The 22998-nt window shown below is 48.3% G+C and overlaps 1 protein-coding gene across 1 annotated transcript in view; it reads left to right on the forward strand.

The window, feature by feature from the left end:
- Positions 1–14415: 14415 nt before the first annotated feature.
- The window catches only part of LOC141161263 (guanylate-binding protein 6-like), a 65762-nt gene continuing 57179 nt past the window's right edge, over positions 14416–22998 (forward strand). The window contains exon 1 of the mRNA XM_073646048.1: positions 14416–14541. The gene's annotated coding sequence lies outside the window, so the exon portion shown is untranslated. The remainder of the gene's footprint in view (positions 14542–22998) is intronic.

Raw genomic sequence — 22998 nt, forward strand, 5'->3', positions numbered from 1 at the left:
GTGAGCACAGTACGACGTGGGCAGCCGTTACCTGCAGACGTGGTCTGGATAATAAGAACTGTGAGTAAAGGCCCTGGACTGCATCACTGACTCCGTGTCATTACTGCTGCTGCCCTGCACCATCACCCCCATCCTCCGCATACACTGCCCTGAGGCTATACTCCTCCCGTGGGGAGTTATGCTACGCTCTGCTGCACCCACAACACCAGCCTCAGCGGTCTGCCCTGGAGCGGCGGTTCACTCTGACCGCAATCCACGGGTGGCGTAGTCGGATATTTAAACATCAAAACCACATAAATAGTTCTGCCACTGGTTTGACCGCCCTGAGCCACGGAACCGGGTTGCCGCCACGGAGACTACAACCACCAGCATCCACCAAAAAGGGTCCGGCTCCGGGTGTCCCAAGGCCCAGGGGGCGCGTCAGAACATTTTCATCACCTTTCACAATCACCAATGGGACAAGGCAGGGATGTCCTCTGTCCCCTCTCTTATACATCCTAGTGACGGAGCACCTGCTCTCATCAATTCGCCATAACCCCAATATTAGGTGGATTGAGGTGGGAGGCACGGAGTACAAGTGCTCTCTATTTGCTGATGATGTCCTAGTATATATCACTCAATCACATATATCCATTCATGCTGTTATGGCTGAAATAGATCACTTTGTTACATGGTCAAATTTTAAAATCAATGCAGCGAAGTCTGAGGCCCTCGATGTCTCCCTCCCCAAATCCATATAGGATTCCATCCAGTCCAACTTTCCCTTTGCCTGGCCCTCACAGGGTATCAAATACTTAGGAATTCCTATTCATAGAGACCTCTCCCATCTATGTTATCTTAATTTTGGGCCCTTTATTGAACAACTCCATACAGACCACGGTTGGCAAGTTAGAACTGTAAGATTCACTACGTGAACCACTGGTGTTTTGTGGAAAAGCACATGTACACTGTGTTCCAAATTATTATGCAAAAAGTGTTTAGGAGTGATAAGGGAAGAATTTGTTTGTCAGTTAAACTCATTGATGGTGATGTGTGTCAGGGCTCTTTATATCACTGTAAGCAATTGCAGACGCCTGTGCTAATTAGTTTGGCAGGTGTGTCCAATGAAAGGCAAGACTACTTAAGAAGGCTGTCTCACATTATTAAGCAGCCTACATTTTCTGCCAAAATGGGAAAGAAAAAGGATGTGTCGGCTGCTGAGAAGCAACAAATTGTGGAGTGTTTAGGTCAAGGCATGACTACAATCAACATTGTGCGATGATCAGGATGAAGTGTCTTGGCAATCAAGAAGTATGTAGCTGATTCACAGTACACACGTGTGCGTGCTGATAAGGGCAAATTGAGGACTCTTTCCTACAGGCAATTACGTCAGGTTGAAAGAGCAGCGGCAAAAAAGCCTTGTCATAGCAGCAGACAAGTTTTTGAAGCTGCTGGTGCCTCCAACGTCCCCCGAACAACAAGATGCAGGGTCCTTCAGAGGTTTGCAGCTGTGCATACGCCATCCTGTCGACCTCCTCTATCCACTTCACACAAGCAGAAACGGCTCCAGTGGGCCAAACATTACATGAAGACTGATTTCAAAACTGTTTTGTTCACGGATGAGTGCCGTGCAGCGCTCGATGGTCCAGATGGATGGAGTGGAGGATGGCTGGTTGATGGACACCCCACGCAAACACGGCTACAGCGCCAACAAGGAGGAGGTGGAGTAATGTTTTGGGCTGGAATCATGGGGAGAGAGATTGTCGGCCCCTTTAGGATCCCTGAAGGTGCTAAAGATGAACTCCATAATGTATGTGGATTTTCTCAAACAGCACTTCCTGCCATGGTTCAAGAAGAAGAACCGTGTATTTCACAGCAAGATCATTTTTCTGCATGATAATGCACCATCTCATGCTGCACATAAAACATCTGCATCTCTGGCTGATATGGGCATAAAAGGGGACAAACTTATGGTGTGACCCCCATGCTCCCCTGACCTCTACCCCATTCAGAACCTTTGGAGCATCATTAAAAGGAGTGTCTATGATGGCGGGAGGCAGTTCACATCTAAGCAACAGCTCTGGGAGGGTATTCTGTCCTCATGCAAAACAATTGAAGCAGAAACCATCCAAAACCTGACAAATTCAATGGACGAGAGAGTTCAGAAGCTCCTTTCGAACAAGGGGTCCTATGTGAAAATGTAACATCACCTAGAATAAAGTTTTGAGTTGAAAACTGTTTGATTTCAGTTTCTAACAACCTGCTAATGCTTATAATTTCAAAAATGACCATTTTTTTGGTCTTTATTAAAATGAAAAGGTTGATCGAAAAGTTTGGGGGATCTAAGAGTGTGGCAACCCAGTAGTCATGATTACTTCGAATTCTGACAATATGAGGGTCATGCTGCAGGTAGTGCAGCAAGAAGGCACTTATGTGTCTTGCGCATCTCGGAGCCCCAAAATTATTTTCCGGGCTAGATGCAGCTAAAAATTATTATTAATTTTAAATCTGGTGGAGCTTAGTATAGATGGCCTAATAGGATCAGTGCTGCACACTGCTACAAAGCCCAAATTATTTTCCAGTCAAGATACAGATAAACATGATTAGTAATTTTAAATCTGGTGGAGCTTATTATAGATGGCCTAATAGAATCAGTGCTGCACACTACTACAAAGCCCAAATTATTTTCCAGCCAAGATACAGATAAACATGATTAGTAATTTGAAAGCTTAAAACGGTTGGTAGGGTGATTTTAACCAATCATCAAGCTTTTACTCTCCCCAGGATGACACAGGGGTAGAAAAGTCGTTTCGTATCCATGATTTGTTCATCTTTATGAACGTGAGTCTGTCTACATTATCAGTGGAGAGCCGCGTGCGCTTATCTGTCAGCACACCACCAGCAGCGCTGAACACACGTTCAGACAGAACGCTGGCTGCGGGGCATGACAAGATCTCCAAGGCGTAAGTGGCTAGCTCCGGCCATTTATCCAGATTGGAAGCCCAAAAAGAGCAAGGGTCCAGTGACACAGTCGTGGCTTCAATGTTTACTTGGAGATACTGATGTACCATCGTCTCTAGGCGTTGACTATGTGTCAGACTTCTTGTCTCCTGTGGCCTTGCAAAGGATGGGCTAAAAAAGTGGTGAAATGATTCCGCAAAATTGATGTTACCAGCAGATACTGTGGTTCTGTTACGGTTTGAGTGCTGAACACTTGACGGTCCCACGGTTGGCAAGTTGGAACTGTGAGATTCACTACGTGCACCACTGGTATTTTGTGGAAAAGCACATGTAAGATTCTGCAACAGTCTCTGCTGATACTCCTGCATGCGTGCATCCCTTTCTATGGCAGGAATAATTTCTGCAAATTTACTTTTGTACCGGGGATCTAACAGTGTGGCAACCCAGTAGTCAGGATTATTTCTAATTCTCACAATTCGAGGGTCATGTTGCAGGTAGTGCAGCAAGAAGGCACTCATGTGTGTTGCGCATCCAGGAGCACCAAGTCCCTGTTGTGTTGGTGGCGAGGTAACAATCATGCTTCCTTCCTCTGTCCTCTCCCCCAACCTCGCACAACAGAAATGTGATCAAGGTCTCCCTCATCTGATGAGTCTTCCATCAGTTCGTCCTCCACTTCTTCCTGGGCTCCTGCACCTTCCTCACTAGTTTGGCTGCTACCATGTGCCCTGGTAAAACCATCTCCCCCACCCTCACATGCCTGCCGCCTTGGTGCTGCCGACCGTCTGGACCTTGCAGATGTTAGCCCTTCCGCATACAACTCCTCCTCCTCTACTTCCTCCACCTCCTCTTGTGCCACCACCTGACTCCAAATTCTGTTTAACATGTGCTCCAGCATGTAAATCACCGGAATAGTCATGCTGATAATGGCATCGTCAGCACTAAACATCTTCGTCGCCATTTCAAAACTGTGCAGAAGGGTGCATAGGTCCCTGATCTGAGACCACTCCTCCAGCGTGATTTGCCCCACCTCTGGATCTCGTTGGCCCAGGCTATACGTCAGAACGTATTGCACCAGGGCTTGTCGGTGCTGCCACAGTCGCTGCAACATGTGCAGAGTTGAATTCCACCGGGTAGGCACATCGCATTTTAGCCGGTGAAGTGGCAGGCCCAACGACTTCTGTAGAGATGTAAGTCGCTGAGCTGCGGGATGCGAACGGCGGAAGTGAGCACACAGCGACCGTGCCCTCTGCAGAAGGCCATCTAGTCTGGGATAGTGGGCTAAAAATTGCTGGACAACCAGGTTCAACACGTGAGCCATACAAGGCATGTGTGTGACATTGCCCCGGCGAAGGACCGCACCCAGGTTTGCAGCATTGTCGCACACGGCCTTCCCTGGTTTCAGGTCCAGTGGAGACAACCATTCATGAAATTGGTTCTCCAGAGCTGACCACAACTCCTCAGCTGTGTGACTCACATTTCCCAGACATTTCAATGTAAAAACCGCCTGACGACGTTGAGCCCTACTGCCAGCATAGTAAGGAGGTGTGCAGGATCCCTTCTGCGCAGTTAGAAAGCTTGTGGCATGACCAGACAGGCTTTGGGTGCAGGTGGAAGACCGAGAGGAGGTTGAGGAGGCAGAAGCAGTGGAGGAACTTTGACATAAAGAGGATTGACGCACAACTCGTGGGGACGGCAAGACTTGGACAGCAGCCCCTTGTCCTGCTGTCACCATAGTTACCCAGTGCCCAGTCAGCGACATGTAACGCCCCTGTCCATGCCTACTCGTCCAAGTGTCTGTGGTGAAATGCACCCTGTCACACACAGAGTTTCTCAAAGAAGCGGTGATGTTGTGTGCGACATGCTGGTGGAGCGCAGGCACACCTTTCTTTGAGAAGTAGTGCCAACTGGGCATCTGGTACTGGGGCACTGCGACGGACATAAGGTCTCGAAAATCCTCTGTGTCCACCAGGCGGAAAGGCAGCATTTCTGTAGCCAAGAACTTGCAGATGGTGAAATTCAACCTCTTAGCTTTCTCATGGCTAGGAGGAAATGGTCTTTTACTTGTCCACATCTGAGGGACCGAGGGTTGGCTATTGTGCTTAGACGGGGTTGATAAGGGTGTCCCCGGCAAACTGCCGGTCTGTGAGGAAGATGCAGGCGGACATGTTAGGTTGCCTTGATCCAAAGGTGGTGCTATCGATGTCGGACAGCGCTCAACACCAGCTGGTGTTACCACCTCCAAAGAAAATGATGACCTGCCAATCACGCTGGCTGTTGCGGGTAAAGAGGTGGCAGGTCTGCGCCCCAAAACAGGTGTGACTGCTGTCCCCCCAGTCACAGAGGATGAAGAGGCCGCGGATGCACAAGATATGGCAGACGGTGGTTGGCCCGGCCGGCTAGGCCGCATTGTAGCACACTGAGCTTCCCACTGCAACTTATGCTTCATGTCCATGTGCCGGTTCATGCATGAAGTACTCAAACTATGTATTTTTTGGCCTCTACTTAGCTTTTGCTGACAAATGTTACAGATAACACGAGTTGGGTCATCTTTATCGATCTGAAAAAATGCCCAGGCTATGCAAGGCTTAGCACCCATGCGACCTGAAGAGCCACCACGACTTGTGGTGAGAGGCAGAGTTGTGTTTGAGGATGCAGTTGTTGACGTGCTTCCAGTACTACGTTTCTGTCCAGGAAGGCGCAACCTGACCTCGTCGTCACTAGCATCTTCCTCCACCTCCTCTGCTGACCTCATCTCTTGGCTGACTGTGGGTTGACAGTAAGTGGGATCTCCAACCTCATCATCATCACCCTGTGCGTTATCACACCCGTCGTCCTCAGAGCCAACCTGTTCCTGCCCTGACAAAAAACTAAAGTTGTCGCTCCAATCAGGTATTTGAGTCTTATCATCGTCTTCCTCATTGTCTCCACCAACAGGAGTTACAGTTTGGGAATGAGGGTCTACATTATGGTCAGAACCTTCTGCGTCTGGTCCTGGATCCGACTCATAAAGATTCTGGGCATCAGTGCAGATCATTTCCTCGTCTGGATTCACAGAAGCGCTGGAGTCGACCTCTGATTCCCAGGCTATAGTATGAGTAAACAGCTCTGCAGACTCAACCATCTGTTCTACCTCATACTCAGACGGGCAGCTGGAGATTTGGGAGCTGTGAGGAAGCAAGTGCGATTTGGGTGACACCTTTGAGGACTGGAGTATTTGTGATGTTGAAGTTGATGTGGAGGAGAGCCCACTTAAAGGAGCACTTGATATCCATTGAAGCACCTGCTGTTTTTGTGCCTCATCTGGAATTTGTAGCGATTGGCGTGGCCGTAAGAAAGGGATCTTATCACATTGTCCGCTAAAAGAAGTAGACATTTTAGTTTGGCTGGAAGATGGTCTTTCTTCTGCAGATGTTACTGTTGCTTTAACACCTACCCCACGGACACAACCTTTTTTCCCCTTCCCAACACGCCTATTCCCCTTTCCACCAGCAGCAGGCCTTTTTCCACTCATTTTGGTGGTTAACTAATTCACAACTCTGGAGTTGTTTGCACAAAAAAACAATGGATGGGAACCGAGCAGAGCTGAGTGGCCAAACTGTGGTATTAGGCCAAAACTATTGGCTGGGTTAGATGCAGAAAAAATTATATTCAATTTGCAACCTGATGGAGGTCAGTATAGATGGACTAATAGAGAAAGTCCCACACACTGCTAGAAGGCCAAATATTTTTTCAGAGCTAGATGCAGATAAAAATTATTTTTAATTTGCAACCTGATGGAGGTCAGTATAGATGGACTAATAGAGAAAGTCCCACACACTGCTAGAAGGCCAAATATTTTTTCAGAGCTAGATGCAGATAAAAATTATTTTTAATTTGCAACCTGATGGAGGTCTGTATAGATGGATTAATAGAACAAGTCCCACACACAGCTAGAAGCCCAATATTTTTTCAGAGGTAGATGCAGAAAAAAATATATTCAGTTTGCAACCTGATGGAGGTCAGTATAGATGGACTAATACAACAAGTCCCACACACAGCTAGAGGCCCAATATTTTTTCAGAGCTAGATGCAGAAAAAAATTATATTCAATTTGCAACCTGATGGAGGTCAGTATAGATGGACTAATACAACAAGTCCCACACACAGCTAGAAGCCCAATATTTTTTCAGAGGTAGATGAAGAAAAAAATATATGCAGTTTGCAACCTGATGGAGGTCAGTATAGATGGATTAATAGACCAAGTCCCACACACTGCTAGAAGCCCAATATTTTTTCAGAGCTAGATGTAGGAAAAAATTATATTCAATTTGCAACCTGATGGAGGTCAGTATAGATGGACTAATAGAATGATGCTATGCCCAAAAGATTTTACTTCACTAGGTGCAGTAAAAAAATTGGTATTCTATACACAGGTGGTATATCTTGCAACACAGATAGGCTACTCCACTGACTAACACACTCTGCAATAGGCCAAAAAGGATTAGCTTTGCTAGATTCAGCCAAATGCTGTGAAAAAAACTTGCACAGCACTGGCACAGACCTGCCTGGCAAAAACTGATAGGAACTGATGTAACCTAGTCCTGAAAAGGACTGCAATTACAATTAGTCTTTACTCCCACAATCTATCTATTTAAGAGCACAGACCTGCCTGATAAAAGTCGTAGGAAATGCTGTAACCTAGTCCTTAAAAGGACTGCAATCACAACTATTCCCTACTCCCAAGCTATCTGTAGATTTGTGCGAAAATTGGCTTGAAATTAACAAGGTATAGCGCACACAGCAACAGCGGTGCCGTCTAACACGCAGCTGCAGCAGTGAGAAAATGGTGGCGACGGGGAAAATGGCTTGGTCTTATAGGGCAAGGACATGTGACATACACAGCCAATGACACATGCCCTTGCTTGTGTGAAAAAAAGCACTTCGCTCCGTGTGTGCGCTGCTGATAGGCTGACAGATTGCACCTCCCCACTGTAAATGCGGGAAAGAGAAAAAAAAAATGGAGATCTTCATTGTTCCTGTAGAGATCCATCCCCTGCCCCTCCCCCCGCCCCGCTGTACACTCAAACTGCGTATTAACATTAATTTTCATCATTACTGAGAAAAAATCCAGTTATGATTTTGGTGCACGAACAGTTATCGAACATAACCTCGAACAGCCGAATTTTTCTCAAATTGTTCGTGTTCGCCGAACGGCTCGAACACCGCCCAAAACAGCTCGAATTTGAGATTGGCGAACAGTTCGAGTAGAACAACGCTCATCTCTAATCTCTACAACAACTGTTAAGAGGAGACTTTGTGCAGCAGGCCTTCATGGTAAAATAGCTGCTAGGAAACCACTGCTAAGGACAGGCAACAAGCAGAAGAGACTTGTTTGGGATAAAGAACACAAGGAATGGACATTAGACCAGTGGAAATCTGTGCTTTGGGATGATGAGTCCAAATTTGAGATCTTTGGTTCCAACCACCGTGTCTTTGTGCGACGCAGAAAAGGTGAACGGATGGGCTCTACATGCCTGGTTCCCACTGTGAAGCATGGAGGAGGAGGTGTGATGGTGTGGGGGTGCTTTGCTGGTGACACTGTCTGGGATTTATTCAAAATTGAAGGCATACTGAACCAGCATGGCTACCACAGCATCTTGCAGCGGCATGCTATTCCATCCGGTTTGTGTTTAGTTGGACCATCATTTATTTTTCAACAGGACAATGACCCCAAACACACCTCCAGGTTGTGTAAGGGCTATTTGACCAAGAAGGAGAGTGATGGGGGGCTACGCCAGATGACCTGGCCTCCACAGTCACCAGACCTGAACCCAATCGAGATGGTTTGGAGTGAGCTGGACCGCAGAGTGAAGGCAAAAGGGCCAACAAGTGCTAAGCATCTCTGGGAACTCCTTCAAGATTGTTGGAAGACCATTTCCGGTGACTACCTCTTGAAGCTCATCAAGAGAATGCCAAGAGTGTGCAAAGCAGTCATCAAAGCAAAAGGTGGCTACTTTGAAGAACCTAGAATATAAGACATATTTTCAGTTGTTTCACACTTTTTTGTTAAGTATATAATTCCACATGTGGTAATTCATAGTTTTGATGCCTTCAGTGTGAATGTACAATTTTCATAGTCAGGAAAATACAGAAAAATCTTTAAATGAGAAGGTGTGTCCAAACTTTTGGTCTGTACTGTATATATGTGAAAGTCCGACTACTCCACCCGTGGATTGCGGTCAGGGATAACCACCGCTGCAGGACAGACCACATGGGCTGGTATTGGTGTGTAGCACAGGAATGGTATAACTCCCCACGGGAGGAGTGTAGCCCCAGGGCAATGTAGGTGGATGTTGGGGGGTGATAGCCGCGGAAGTTAGAATGCAGAGTCCGCTTAAATAGTTCAGGGTCTTTATTGTAACAGATGGTAATGACCCAACAACAGTACCGGCTAGAAGGGGGCCTGGATGTCTGAGAACACTCGGGAAGCCCCTCTGGTCAGGGTGAGGGTGTAGGCCTATCATGCTCTCTATGCTCTTTCTGACTATTCCCCTCTTAATGGTAAAATAGCCCACGTCCCTGAGCGTGCCGTGTATTCTCACCCGTATGGCTTGCAACTTTGGCTCCTTTTACCTCTGGCCTCTCTTGGCTTTGCTGGTCCCTTCTGTTGTGGCGGAGCCTCCGGGCTTTTTAGACCAAAGGACGTGAAATCCCTCGCGGATTGGTTCTCTGCTGCTGGACTTAGAGTCTTTACAGCCTCGGACCCCAATGTCCGGTAGGTAGTTCTCCCTTTCTGCCAGGACAGGCTCTCAGCACCGTACGTCCCTGGCTAGCAGTTCCTCCACTGCCTCACGACCTCCTCAGCCTGCTGCTGACCCTTCCTCTCTGGGCCTAGACTCTGTCACGGTCTCAGGTCTCCCAGGTCTCTCTAACCCTGCCCCCAGTTCCAGCTTTTATAGGGCAGCCTGCTCCCCCTACTGGCCTGGGACAGGAGGTGCTGCATGCTAATTGTCCCTAACCAGGGAACCTCCCTCCTGCTCTCAGACACAGCCTTTATTATTTGTGGCATCCAGGCCTGGGGTGACACACTTGTACTTCTATATCTTGCTCAGTGGTGGTCAGGCTCGGCCTCCTCACCTCAGTTGTGTCTTTGAGCACTGAGCACCTTGTACTTCTGTGTCTTGCTCAGTGGTGGTCGGGTTCGGCCTCCTCACCTCGGCCATGTCTCCGAGCACTGTGCACCTTGTACTTCTTCAGTGCGTGAAGTACTCATCTTGCCCAGGAGACGGTCATCAAGTGAGCTAATTCCCTAATTCTGTCACATTTGATGGAGGATGCCGGCACAAAAAGCCAGCAAGTTGTAGGTCATGCATTAAACCTTTAGTTTCTGCAAAACCAAACAGTGCAACACAGTGATATCTCTCTGAGTACAGATAATGTAGTAGATATCACCCGCAGTCCTATGTAACACCACAGATAACACAGTGATAACTCTCTGAGTACAGATAATGTAGTAGATATCACCCGCAGTCCTATGTAACACCACAGATAACACAGTGATAACTCTCTGAGTACAGATAATGTAGTAGATGTCACCCGCAGTCCTATGTAACACCACAGATAACACAGTGATAACTCTCTGAGTACAGATAATATAGTAGATGCCACCTGCAGTCCTATGTAACACCACAGATAACACAGTGATATCTCTCTGAGTACAGATAATGTAGTAGATGTCACCTGCAGTCCTATGTAACACCACAGATAACACAGTGATAACTCCCTGAGTACAGATAATGTAGTAGATGTCACCTGCAGTCCTATGTAACACCACAGATAACACAGTGATAACTCTCTGAGTACAGATAATGTAGTAGATCTCACCTGCAGTCCTATGTAACACCACAGATAACACAGTGATAACTCTCTGAGTACAGATAATGTAGTAGATGTCACCTGCAGTCCTATGTAACACCACAGATAACACAGTGATAACTCTCTGAGTACAGATAATGTAGTAGATGTCACCTGCAGTCCTATGTAACACCACAGATAACACAGTGATATCTCTCTGAGTACAGATAATGTAGTAGATGTCACCTGCAGTCCTATGTAACACCACAGATAACACAGTGATATCTCTCTGAGTACAGATAATGTATTAGATGTCACCTGCAGTCCTATGTAACACCACAGATAACACAGTGATAACTCTCTGAGTACAGATAATGTAGTAGATGTCACCTGCAGTCCTATGTAACACCACAGATAACACAGTGATATCTCTCTGAGTACAGATAATGTAGTAGATGTCACCTGCAGTCCTATGTAACACCACAGATAACACAGTGATATCTCTCTGAGTACAGATAATGTATTAGATGTCACCTGCAGTCCTATGTAACACCACAGATAACACAGTGATAACTCTCTGAGTACAGATAATGTAGATGTCACCTGCAGTCCTATGTAACACCACAGATAACACAGTGATAACTCTCTGAGTACAGATAATGTAGTAGATGTCACCTGCAGTCCTATGTAACACCACAGATAACACAGTGATATCTCTCTGAGTACAGATAATGTAGTAGATGTCACCTGCAGTCCTATGTAACACCACAGATAACACAGTGATATCTCTCTGAGTACAGATAATGTAGTAGATGTCACCTGCAGTCCTATGTAACACCACAGATAACACAGTGATATCTCTCTGAGTACAGATAATGTATTAGATGTCACCTGCAGTCCTATGTAACACCACAGATAACACAGTGATAACTCTCTGAGTACAGATAATGTAGATGTCACCTGCAGTCCTATGTAACACCACAGATAACACAGTGATAACTCTCTGAGTACAGATAATGTAGTAGATGTCACCTGCAGTCCTATGTAACACCACAGATAACACAGTGATAACTCTCTGAGTACAGATAATGTAGATGTCACCTGCAGTCCTATGTAACACCACAGATAACACAGTGATAACTCTCTGAGTACAGATAATGTAGTAGATGTCACCTGCAGTCCTATGTAACACCACAGATAACACAGTGATATCTCTCTGAGTACAAATAATGTAGTAGATGTCACCTGCAGTCCTATGTAACACCACAGATAACACAGTGATAACTCTCTGAGTACAGATAATGTAGTAGATGTCACCTGCAGTCCTATGTAACACCACAGATAACACAGTGATAACTCTCTGAGTACAGATAATGTAGTAGATGTCACCTGCAGTCCTATGTAACACCACAGATAACACAGTGATATCTCTCTGAGTACAGATAATGTAGTAGATATCACCTGCAGTCCTATGTAACACCACAGATAACACAGTGATAACTCTCTGAGTACAGATAATGCAGTAGATGTCACCTGCAGTCCTATGTAACACCACAGATAACACAATGATAACTATAAGCACAGGTAATGTAGTAGATGTCACCTGCAGTCCTATGTAACACCACAGATAACACAGTGATATCTCTCTGAGTACAGATAATGTAGTAGATGTCACCTGCAGTCCTATGTAACACCACAGATAACACAGTGATAACTCTCTGAGTACAGATAATGTAGTAGATCTCACCTGCAGTCCTATGTAACACCACAGATAACACAGTGATAACTCTCTGAGTACAGATAATGTAGTAGATCTCACCTGCAGTCCTATGTAACACCACAGATAACACAGTGATAACTCTCTGAGTACAGATAATGTAGTAGATGTCACCTGCAGTCCTATGTAACACCACAGGTAACACAGTGATATCTCTCTGAGTACAGATAATGTAGTAGATGTCACCTGCAGTCCTATGTAACACCACAGATAACACAGTGATATCTCTCTGAGTACAGATAATGTAGTAGATGTCACCTGCAGTCCTATGTAACACCACAGATAACACAGTGATATCTCTCTGAGTACAGATAATGTAGTAGATGTCACCTGCAGTCCTATGTAACACCACAGATAACACAGTGATAACTCTCTGAGTACAGATAATGTAGTAGATGTCACCTGCAGTCCTATGTAACACCACAGATAACACAGTGATATCTCTCTGAGTACAGATAATGTTGTAGATGTCACCTGCAGTCCTATGTAACACCACAGATAACACAGTGATAACTCTCTGAGTACAGATAATGTAGTAGATGTCACCTGCAGTCCTATGTAACACCACAGATAGCACAGTGATAACTCTCTGAGTACAGATAATGTAGTAGATGTCACCTGCAGTCCTATGTAACACCACAGATAACACAGTGATAACTCTCTGAGTACAGATAATGTAGTAGATGTCACCTGCAGTCCTATGTAACACCACAGATAACACAGTGATATCTCTCTGAGTACAGATAATGTAGTGGATGTCACCTGCAGTCCTATGTAATACCACAGATAACACAGTGATAACTCTCTGAGTACAGATAATGTAGTAGATGTCACCTGCAGTCCTATGTAATACCACAGATAACACAGTGATAACTCTCTGAGTACAGATAATGTAGTAGATGTCACCTGCAGTCCTATGTAACACCACAGATAACACAGTGATCACTCTCTGAGTACAGATAATGCAGTAGATGTCACCTGCAGTCCTATGTAACACCACAGATAACACAATGATAACTATAAGCACAGGTAATGTAGTAGATGTCACCTGCAGTCCTATGTAACACCACAGATAACACAGTGATATCTCTCTGAGTACAGATAATGTAGTAGATGTCACCTGCAGTCCTATGTAACACCACAGATAACACAGTGATAACTCTCTGAGTACAGATAATGTAGTAGATGTCACCTGCAGTCCTATGTAACACCACAGATAACACAGTGATAACTCTCTGAGTACAGATAATGTAGTAGATGTCACCTGCAGTCCTATGTAACACCACAGATAACACAGTGATAACTCTCTGAGTACAGATAATGTAGTAGATGTCACCTGCAGTCCTATGTAACACCACAGATAACACAGTGATCACTCTCTGAGTACAGATAATGCAGTAGATGTCACCTGCAGTCTTATGTAACACCACAGATAACACAGTGATAACTCTCTGAGTACAGATAATGTAGTAGATGTCACCTGCAGTCCTATGTAACACCACAGATAACACAGTGATAACTCTCTGAGTACAGATAATGTAGTAGATGTCACCTGCAGTCTTATGTAACACCACAGATAACACAGTGATAACTCTCTGAGTACAGATAATGTAGTAGATGTCACCTGCAGTCCTATGTAACACCACAGGTAACACAGTGATAACTCTCTGAGTACAGATAATGTAGTAGATGTCACCTGCAGTCCTATGTAACACCACAGATAACACAGTGATAACTCTCTGAGTACAGATAATGTAGTAGATGTCACCTGCAGTCCCATGTAACACCATAGATAACACAGTGATAACTCTCTGAGTACAGATAATGTAGTAGATGTTATCTTCACTATTCAATTACAACCACTCAGTAAGCAATGAAATCTTCCATATCTCGCACCTCCGCCCGCCTGTTCTGACGGAGAATGAAAGTGAAAGAGTTTAAAATACTGAAAAATAATGGTCAGCGACAGAAGGTGACAGAGAGATCATTTGGTAAGTAAATGCATTGCATTATATAGATTCTCCAGTGAATATACACTGCACAGTACCACTCCTCCTGTCCTGTATATATACACTGCACAGTACCACTCCTCCTGTCCTGTATATATACACTGCACAGTACCACTCCTCCTGTCCTGTATATATACACTGCACAGTACCACTCCTCCTGTCCTGTATATATACACTGCACAGTACCACTCCTCCTGTCCTGTATATATACACTGCACAGTACCACTCCTCCTGTCCTGTATATATACACTGCACAGTACCACTCCTCCTGTATATATACACTGCAGGTCTTTTTTTTATTGATAGAATAAGTACAGTACATGACAGAACAATAATACATTACAGGACACCGAACATAAGAACAAAACAAGACGACAAATCACAGAAAATAGAAACAAAATAAATCACCGCAGGAATATATATATATATATACAGGAAATAAATATTATAAAACCTATAAAACCCCCGGCCCAGCTTCATTCACACTACTATATACAATCCCACACAACGCTCACACCGTCCTATATACACATAAAACACCGTCCTATATACAAGATTATATACAATAAAACACTAAACCTAATATAACGTATATACAACCGGGAACTAACACTAACCTACTGGTCCCACTGCCTGTCCTTAGTCACCCCCTTACCGCACCTCATTCACACCACAGAAAACCAAAAATAACAAGATATACAATAGTGACATGAACAATTTTTTTTTTTATTTTTTTTATTTTTTATATTTTTTTTGTAATTTTTAATATATATACATAAAACACAGACCTACACTAACTATCCCACCACCCCTGATCTAGCTCTGGCCACAAAGTTCAGGATTACTCCGAGCTAGGATCAGGCCCCAAAGTTTTTCCCCAGGCGGGGCCTGGACCAGGCCAGATCAGTCCTCTTATCACCGCCGATGAAAACCCCCCCAAATCCCCCACCCAACCTAACTAAAACCCCCTATTATACATTATATACAATATATACAGAACACAACCTACACACTCACCATCCAAGGCTCAAGTTCGATGCCGGCAAACCTTCTATCCAGGAGACAGAAATACAAAACAAAAATCTAGGGTGAAAAGACATCGGCCCACCACCAGGATATAGGAGTACTACCGGACTAAGGCACCCTGAAGGAAAAGCCCCTCCAGAGACGGGCCGCCCTCCGGGCACCCAGTCTTTCATACTCCAGAGAACGTACCTTCACCAGGTCACCTAGGATGTTCCTACAGACTTCATCTACATGGAGGATTTTACTCTGCGTCGAGACTAAAACTCGTGCGTTCCACGTGAAATACCTCACCACTGCGCTGACTATGAATAAAGTGTCTCGGTCCCTTCTCCCAAGGTCTCCGAACGCTCCATAGGCCCACCCGGCGTAGGACAGAGTAGCCAGCCGCGGCCAACCAATGGAAGCCCCCACCCTGTTGTACACCTCTGTATTAAAGGGACAATGAAGCAGGAAGTGCTCCATGCTTTCCAGCACGTTAGCACAAGCCTCACGGGGGCAATTCCTGTCCTCGGAGCTCCTGTACTTCAAATTGTCCCTCACATACAGAATACCATGGAAGCAGCGCCAAGTCAAGTCCCAGTACTTCTCGGGGATCCTGGTAGAATTTAACAAACTCAACCCAACCTCCAGATCCCGACTTGGGCAGTCTTTGAGGGCCAATGGACTCTGAAAATGAGAAAGCAAGACCCTCATATCGAGGAGTTTCCTCGGGAGCGACCTCACCTCCCACATTCCCAGACCCCACCGGCGGATCATTTTCAGAACCGGGGTAACATAAGCCGGGAGATGCCCGTGTGGTGTGCGAAGATCCTTCAATCTTCCCCCTGTCTCCCATTCCTGGAAGAAAGGCTGAAACCATCCCTTGCAGGAGAATACCCACGGAGGAGCCCTCTCTTTCCAGAGGTTTGCCACGTTCACTTTCAAGAAGGTGTTCACTAGGAACACCACGGGGTTCACCATATTCAAACCCCCTAGTCTCCTCGTGCGGTAAGTGACCTCCCGCTTGACTAGGTTCAGTCTGTTCCCCCATAACATCTGGAAGAACAGACTGTAGACCCGTGTCCAGAGAGGCTCTGGCAAGACACAGACGCTGCCCAGGTAGATTAGCAAGGGGAGCAGGAAAGCTTTGCACAGGCCAACCCTTTCCCTCAGGGTCAAAGACCAACCCCTCCATTGGTCCACTCTTTGGGCGACACCTTTGATTCTGCCTTCCCAGTTTTTCGTGGGGTAATCACCCTGGCCGAATTCGATGCCCAGGACTTTGGCATGTTCTTGGGGTTCGGGGAGGGTGTCCGGAAGATCAAACCCGGGATCTCCGCCTCCCAGCCAGAGACTCTCACACTTATCCTGGCTGACCTTGGACCCGGATGCCTCCGAGTAGCGCTCCACTTCTGACATCACCGCTGCTGCCTCCTCTTGCGAAGAAACAAAGACGGTGACATCGTCCGCGTAGGCCACCACCCTCAGGATAGTCTCCGGCGCCGCCCCGCCCATCCGCACCCCCGCCAACGGTCTACAATCGATCCTTCTGAGGAAGGGATCGATCGCAAACGCGTAAAGCAAAGGGCTAAGAGGACAGCCCTGACGGACACCGGATCCTACCCCAAAAGGTCGTCCAATCCACCCATTCACCAGAGGGAAAGTCTCAGCCCCTGCATACAAGGTCTTAAGCCAGTCCACAAACCCTCCAGGCAGACCATACCTCAAAAGAGTGGACCAGAGGTACTCGTGGTTAACCCGATCAAAGGCTTTTGCCTGATCCAGGGTCAGCAAGAACCCCTTCCAGAGGTCCGCCCTGCCTTGCTCCACGGCCTCTCGGACACCTAGAACAGCACTAAAAGTGCTACGGCCAGGAACGCAACAGTGCTGAACCTCCGAAAGGAGCCGGGGTGCAAACTTCACCAGCCTGTTGAAAAGTATCTTAGCCAAAATCTTCCTGTCCACATTGAGAAGTGCTATGGGACTCCAGTTCTCAATGCGTGACGGATCCTTACCCTTTGACAAAATGATCAAAGCTGACCTCCTTAATGATCTCGGCAGAGTGCCCGAGGAGAGACACTCGTTAAACACCTGAGTCAAGAGGGGGACCAAAGAGTCCCTAAAGGTCCTAAAGAACTCGGATGTTAAGCCATCCGGACCTGGCGACTTTTTGGGCCTAAGCCCATCGATCGCCAGTCTCACTTCCTCTTCTTTGATCGCTTCTGCCAAATCGCCCAGCGAGAGGTCAGCCCCTGGCTCAGGAACAGATTCAGCCAGGAAAGCCGACATCCCGTCACGATCAAGCTCCCTCCTTCCCAAGAGGTGCGAGTAGTAGGAACTGACAACCTCCAAGATCCCTGATCTGGACCTTCTCAGGGACCCCGTACTGTCCACCAGCCCCGTCACTATCTTACTATTCACTGACATCTTACAGTTTCTGTAAGGGTCGGGCGAGCAGTACTTCCCGTAGTCCCTCTCGAAAACCAAAGATGCGTGCCTATCGTACTGACACCTCTTCAGCAAGGACTTCACTCTGGAGATCTCCTCGCGGCTACCTCCAGTCGAGACAAGATGCTCGAGTTTCCTCCTCAGGCTCTGATACAGGCAATCCCTGTTCAGGCTTCTGAGGCTCGAGAGCTGCCGGAAGAATCTCGCCACCCGATGTTTGAACATCTCCCACCACTCCGACTTAGTGTTACTTAGGCCCAGCAATGGTACCTGGCTCTGAAAGAATTCCTCAAAAGACCGTCTTACAGCTTCTTCCTCAAGGAGTGATGAATTCAGCTTCCAATAGCCTCTTCCCATCCGAGGAGTCTCTGTAACGTTGAGAGAAAACATAATCAAACAGTGATCGGAGAACTCCACCTCCACAACCGACAACGGCGAAGAAACGGCCTCCTCCTTCAAATAAAACCTATCTAGCCTAGACCTGCACTGACTACCTCTAAAAAAGGTGAATCCCGTGTCGCCCGGGTTGTGCCGGATGTGGACATCCACCAGGCGAGCCTCACTCACTATCCTGTTTAACGCGACGCAGTCATAAGCCAGCCGGTCTCCGGAACCTCCTCTATCACAGGATCTCGTGACATTGTTGAAATCCCCTCCGAAGACCACCTGCCGACTCGAAAATAAAAAAGGTTTGATCTTCAGGAAGAGACATTTGCGGTCCCACTTGGACTGGGAACCATAGATGTTAATGAGCCGAAGCTCTTGTCCCCCCATGGAGACATCTAGGATCAAGCATCTCCCCATTTCTAATTCGATCACTCGTCTGCATTCAACCGCTGCGGTCTTAAAAAGGACCGCCACCCCGCTATACGGCTCGGCCGCAAGAGACCAGTAGGAGGGCCCATGCCTCCACTCCCGCCTTGCTTTATGCAAGGTTGATATATCGGTCAACCTGGTCTCCTGCAAAAACAAAATGTCGGCGTCAAGTTGGCCGAGAAAATGAAAGGCCGTGTACCTTGCCGCATCTGACTTTATGCTGCAAACATTAATAGTTGCCAGCGTCAACGGGGTGGGTGCCACCATCATGATTGATTGAATTAGATAGCCTTTTTCTTCCCACCACTGACAGTCCCAACCTCTTCCTCCGATAATGACGGGTTTTTAGTGCGCTTAAGACAAACAGATTCATCCATTCTCTCCTTACATAGATTCTTGCCCTCGTCTGGTGGTCCTGGGTTAGTCATCCCCCCAGAGGGCTTTGTATTTGCCCCCCGAGAGGAAGACCCAGCCATCTCCTGAGCCCCAACCACCTTGTCCGCAACCTCCGGCCCCGGGTCCCCACTTCCCCCCTCCAGAGGGAGGTCCTGGAGAGCCCCGAACCGGTTGGAGAGATCCACCAGAGGGGGGGCGGCTGAACCCTCCAATGGCGCTTGGATCATGGCCAGAGAGTCAGAGGGGTCGCACTCCAAAGAGGCAGCTCGAGACCTGGTCCCCCTCCTACCTCTGGTCGTTTTCCTGTTACCCTTTTTCTTTTTCTGTGACCACTCCCCCTCTCCCTCCCTCTAGACTGTCACCAGAAGAGGGTTCCTGGGAAGACGTGGCGTCCTCTCGCTCTTCCCTTTCAAGTCTCTTGACTTCCTCGCTCAATTCACTGTCTTTAGGATCCTCAGCTGCAAGTGAAGTACCTGGGTCAGAGTTTAGGGACATTACTCCCTGCCCCCTGTCCCCACGGCGCTTCTCCTGCCGCCTGATGGTGGATGGCGGCAGCTTGCTCCTCACCGGATCCCTGCCTCCCCCGCCCCTACTGGTCCCTTCACCGGCAAGATTAGTCCCGGCTTGCGCCTGTCCCACACTCGCCGCTTTCAGGACCGCATTGGCGAAGGAACGCGGACAGCGACTGAACGGGTGACCGAGGTCACCACACAAGTTACACCTAATCCTGCGACAGGCAGCAGCAAGATGACCGAGGTCCCCACACAGTGCGCATTTCTGGGTGGTACACTGCGCACTGAAGTGTGTGGGGCTACCGCACCTGTGACAGACCTTAGGCTGCCCCCGGTAGAAAATCAAGATCCTATCCCTCCCCAAAAAGGTTGAGGAGGGGATATGGGTAACAGTGTTTCCCGAAACCTTCAATCTCACCATGAAGGTCCAAGCCCCTGACCAGATACCATGGTCATCCAGATTCTTTTCGGGAATATTGGTGACCTCTCCGTATCTACTCACCCAGGTGGTAATGTCCATACAGGAAAGCGACTCGTTACTAGTCAGAACGGTCACTTTCCTGACTGAATCTTGGCGAGTTATTGCCAGGGGAAAGAGACCATGCCATTCGGGGTGACTCCGAGCCAGCTCATGGCGAGACCAGAAAAGCTCAAGGCCCTCCGGTCTCACGAAGCTGACATCGAAGTAGGAGGTCCCATAGGGATGGATCAAGGCAAAGATGTCATATGCCGCAAAGCCCATCCCCAGCAGGAGCTCAACCACCTTCGACCTATCAGGACAGGCATCCTTGCTTACCCACTGGAGACGGACCACGTTCCTACGGTTACTCCTCTGCCCCGTTGTCGGCAGAGACCAGACAGTCTCTGCCCCTCTATCTCGGAAGGCTGAAAGACCATGTCTCTCTATCCAGAAAGACAGATCAACCTCCCTCCCCTCTACAGTGATGGAGCTCTCCCCTCTCCTCAGGGCGTCCAGGAGCTGCTGTTGCAAGTCACCATCCCCAGGGCCACCAGACGAGGGCGCACTACTACCCCCAGCACTGACAGCTTCTGAATAGCTTTGGGCTGAAGCCCCCGCCAATGCTGGGGGGGCAGCAGGACCAGCACCTACTTCCCCCCCACCAACACCAGTGCTGCTCCCACCATTCACTCCAGTACTATTCACACCATTCGCAGGACCATTACTCCCATCGTTCACTCCACTACTACTCACACCATTCGCAGGACCATTACTCCCACCATTCATTACACCACTACCCCCAACATTTGCTACACCACAACTCCCACCATTCCCACAACTCCCAGCATTCATTCCACCGCTACCCCCACCATTTGCTACATCATCATTCACTGCACCACTACCCCCACCATTTGCTGCATCATCATTCACTGTACCACTAATTCCACCATTCCTACTACTCTCATCATCTGCTCCACCATTACTCTCACCATCTGCTCCACCATTACTCCCATCATTCACTACACCACTATTTCTATTCTCTTTACTTGTCACCCCATTACCTCTGCTGTTCTCTGCACCTTCCACAGTCACCTCCATTCCTTCCTCCCTTGTGTCTGGTGTCTCTGCACTCACACCTGCTGGGCCGGGGGAGGGGAGCACTTCCAGAGACTCCTTTCCCTGCAGCACCACACCCGTTTCCCTTTGGTTGCTGCTGGCTTTCTGCAGGTCGTCTCCTGGAGCGCCCCGCCCCCCTACTGCAGCATTTTGGTCCTTGTTCTGGCCAGACTGTTTTCTCGGCACCTCTGCCCGCCCTGCACCCACAGACTTTGGGGTCTTAGTGTCCTTTTTGGGCGCTGGGGCACACTGCCCCCCTGTCGCAGCAGTGTGCCCAGTGTTCTTTGCTGATGTGTTTTTCACATCCTTCCCTGCCCCCCCAGCCCCGGTGATAACCGGCTTAGCCGCAGAGGGCAGGGTGGGAAACTCCACAGAACTCCCTATGTCCGGCGCTGTGAGTACCTCCACAGCCTCGCCCCCTGCACTGTTCCCCGCACAGATGGCAGCATCGCCGGACGTCCGCCTCCTCTCCCCACCTTGCCTCTGCCTCGAGCCCACTGCAGAGCCCGTGCCTTTAGGTTTGGTGGGGTTTAAACAGAAGGTGGCAGGTGCAACATCAGACATTGGTACATACTTATAACTCACCACCTCCTGTGCAGCTCCTCCGGTCTTCTTCTTCTTCCTCTTCCCTGTCTCCTCCACTGGTTTGTCCTCACCGAAGGAAAACCGCGTCAGGTCCACTGGAGACTCCAGCAGTCGGATCTCCCTCAGCAGTCCTCCTTCCTCCTCCTCCCCCGACACTCCAGCCTCTGCTGTGGGAGTCCTCTGCCCTGCAGGGAGACCACTTGAGCTCCGGCTCTGCCCCTCACTGGCTCCAGCAACTGAGACTCCAGTCACCTCTTCATCCTCCTCCTCCTCTTCACTAAGGACGCCGGCTGGCGGTTCTCCTGAGGTGTTTAACCCCTTCATTTCTGAGAACCGCCGCTGGTTCTTAAACCTCTCCAGGAAGGGACCTGCGCTTTTCTCAATCCCCTCCCGGAGGAGCACTAACCTGACCACCTCGTCTCTGAGGGCTTTAACCCTCTGGGAGGTCGCGGGTCTCTCCTTGTTGGACGCCCGGGTGTTTAGGACCCGGGCCTCCCTCACCTCCTCTTTCAGCTGGGTTAGTGCTTTGCCGGCGTCCTCGTACTCTCGCAACGTGGCGACCACTCGGGAGGAGAAGGAACTTGTGGACTCGCTGGAGCTCATCTCCCCCCAGGATCTTGCTGGGCTCTTGTTCCTGGGGCCTGGGGTGCCCCGGTCTCCCTCTCTGGGCTGGCGGTGAACAGTCTCGGGGTTGGAGCAGGTGGATGTATTCTTCCTCACCCTTCCCGATCTCCTCACTCCCTCCTGGGCCGGTTGTTGAGGCTCCTTCTCCCCCGCCGGCATAGACCGGGGGATAGGAGGCTGGGAAGCCATGCCGGCCTCCCAGTAAGCCTGCCTCTCCCTGGGGAGAAGAGAGGCAGACGACAACCCTCCTCCTGGAAGTGCTTGAGCTCCACAGACAGCTGCTACTCTCAGCACCACTCCTCCTGTTCTGTGTATATACACTGCACAGTACCACTCCTCCTGTCCTGTATATACACTGCACAGTACCACTCCTCCTGTCCTGTATATATACACTGCACAGTACCACTCCTCCTGTCCTGTATATATACATTGCACAGTACCACTCCTCCTGTATATATGCACTGCACAGTACCGCTC

Source organism: Phyllobates terribilis, unplaced genomic scaffold (genome assembly GCF_046119375.1).
Source record: "Phyllobates terribilis strain yellow unplaced genomic scaffold, ASM4611937v1 Scaffold_9__5_contigs__length_417890890, whole genome shotgun sequence".
Taxonomy (NCBI): domain Eukaryota; kingdom Metazoa; phylum Chordata; class Amphibia; order Anura; family Dendrobatidae; genus Phyllobates; species Phyllobates terribilis.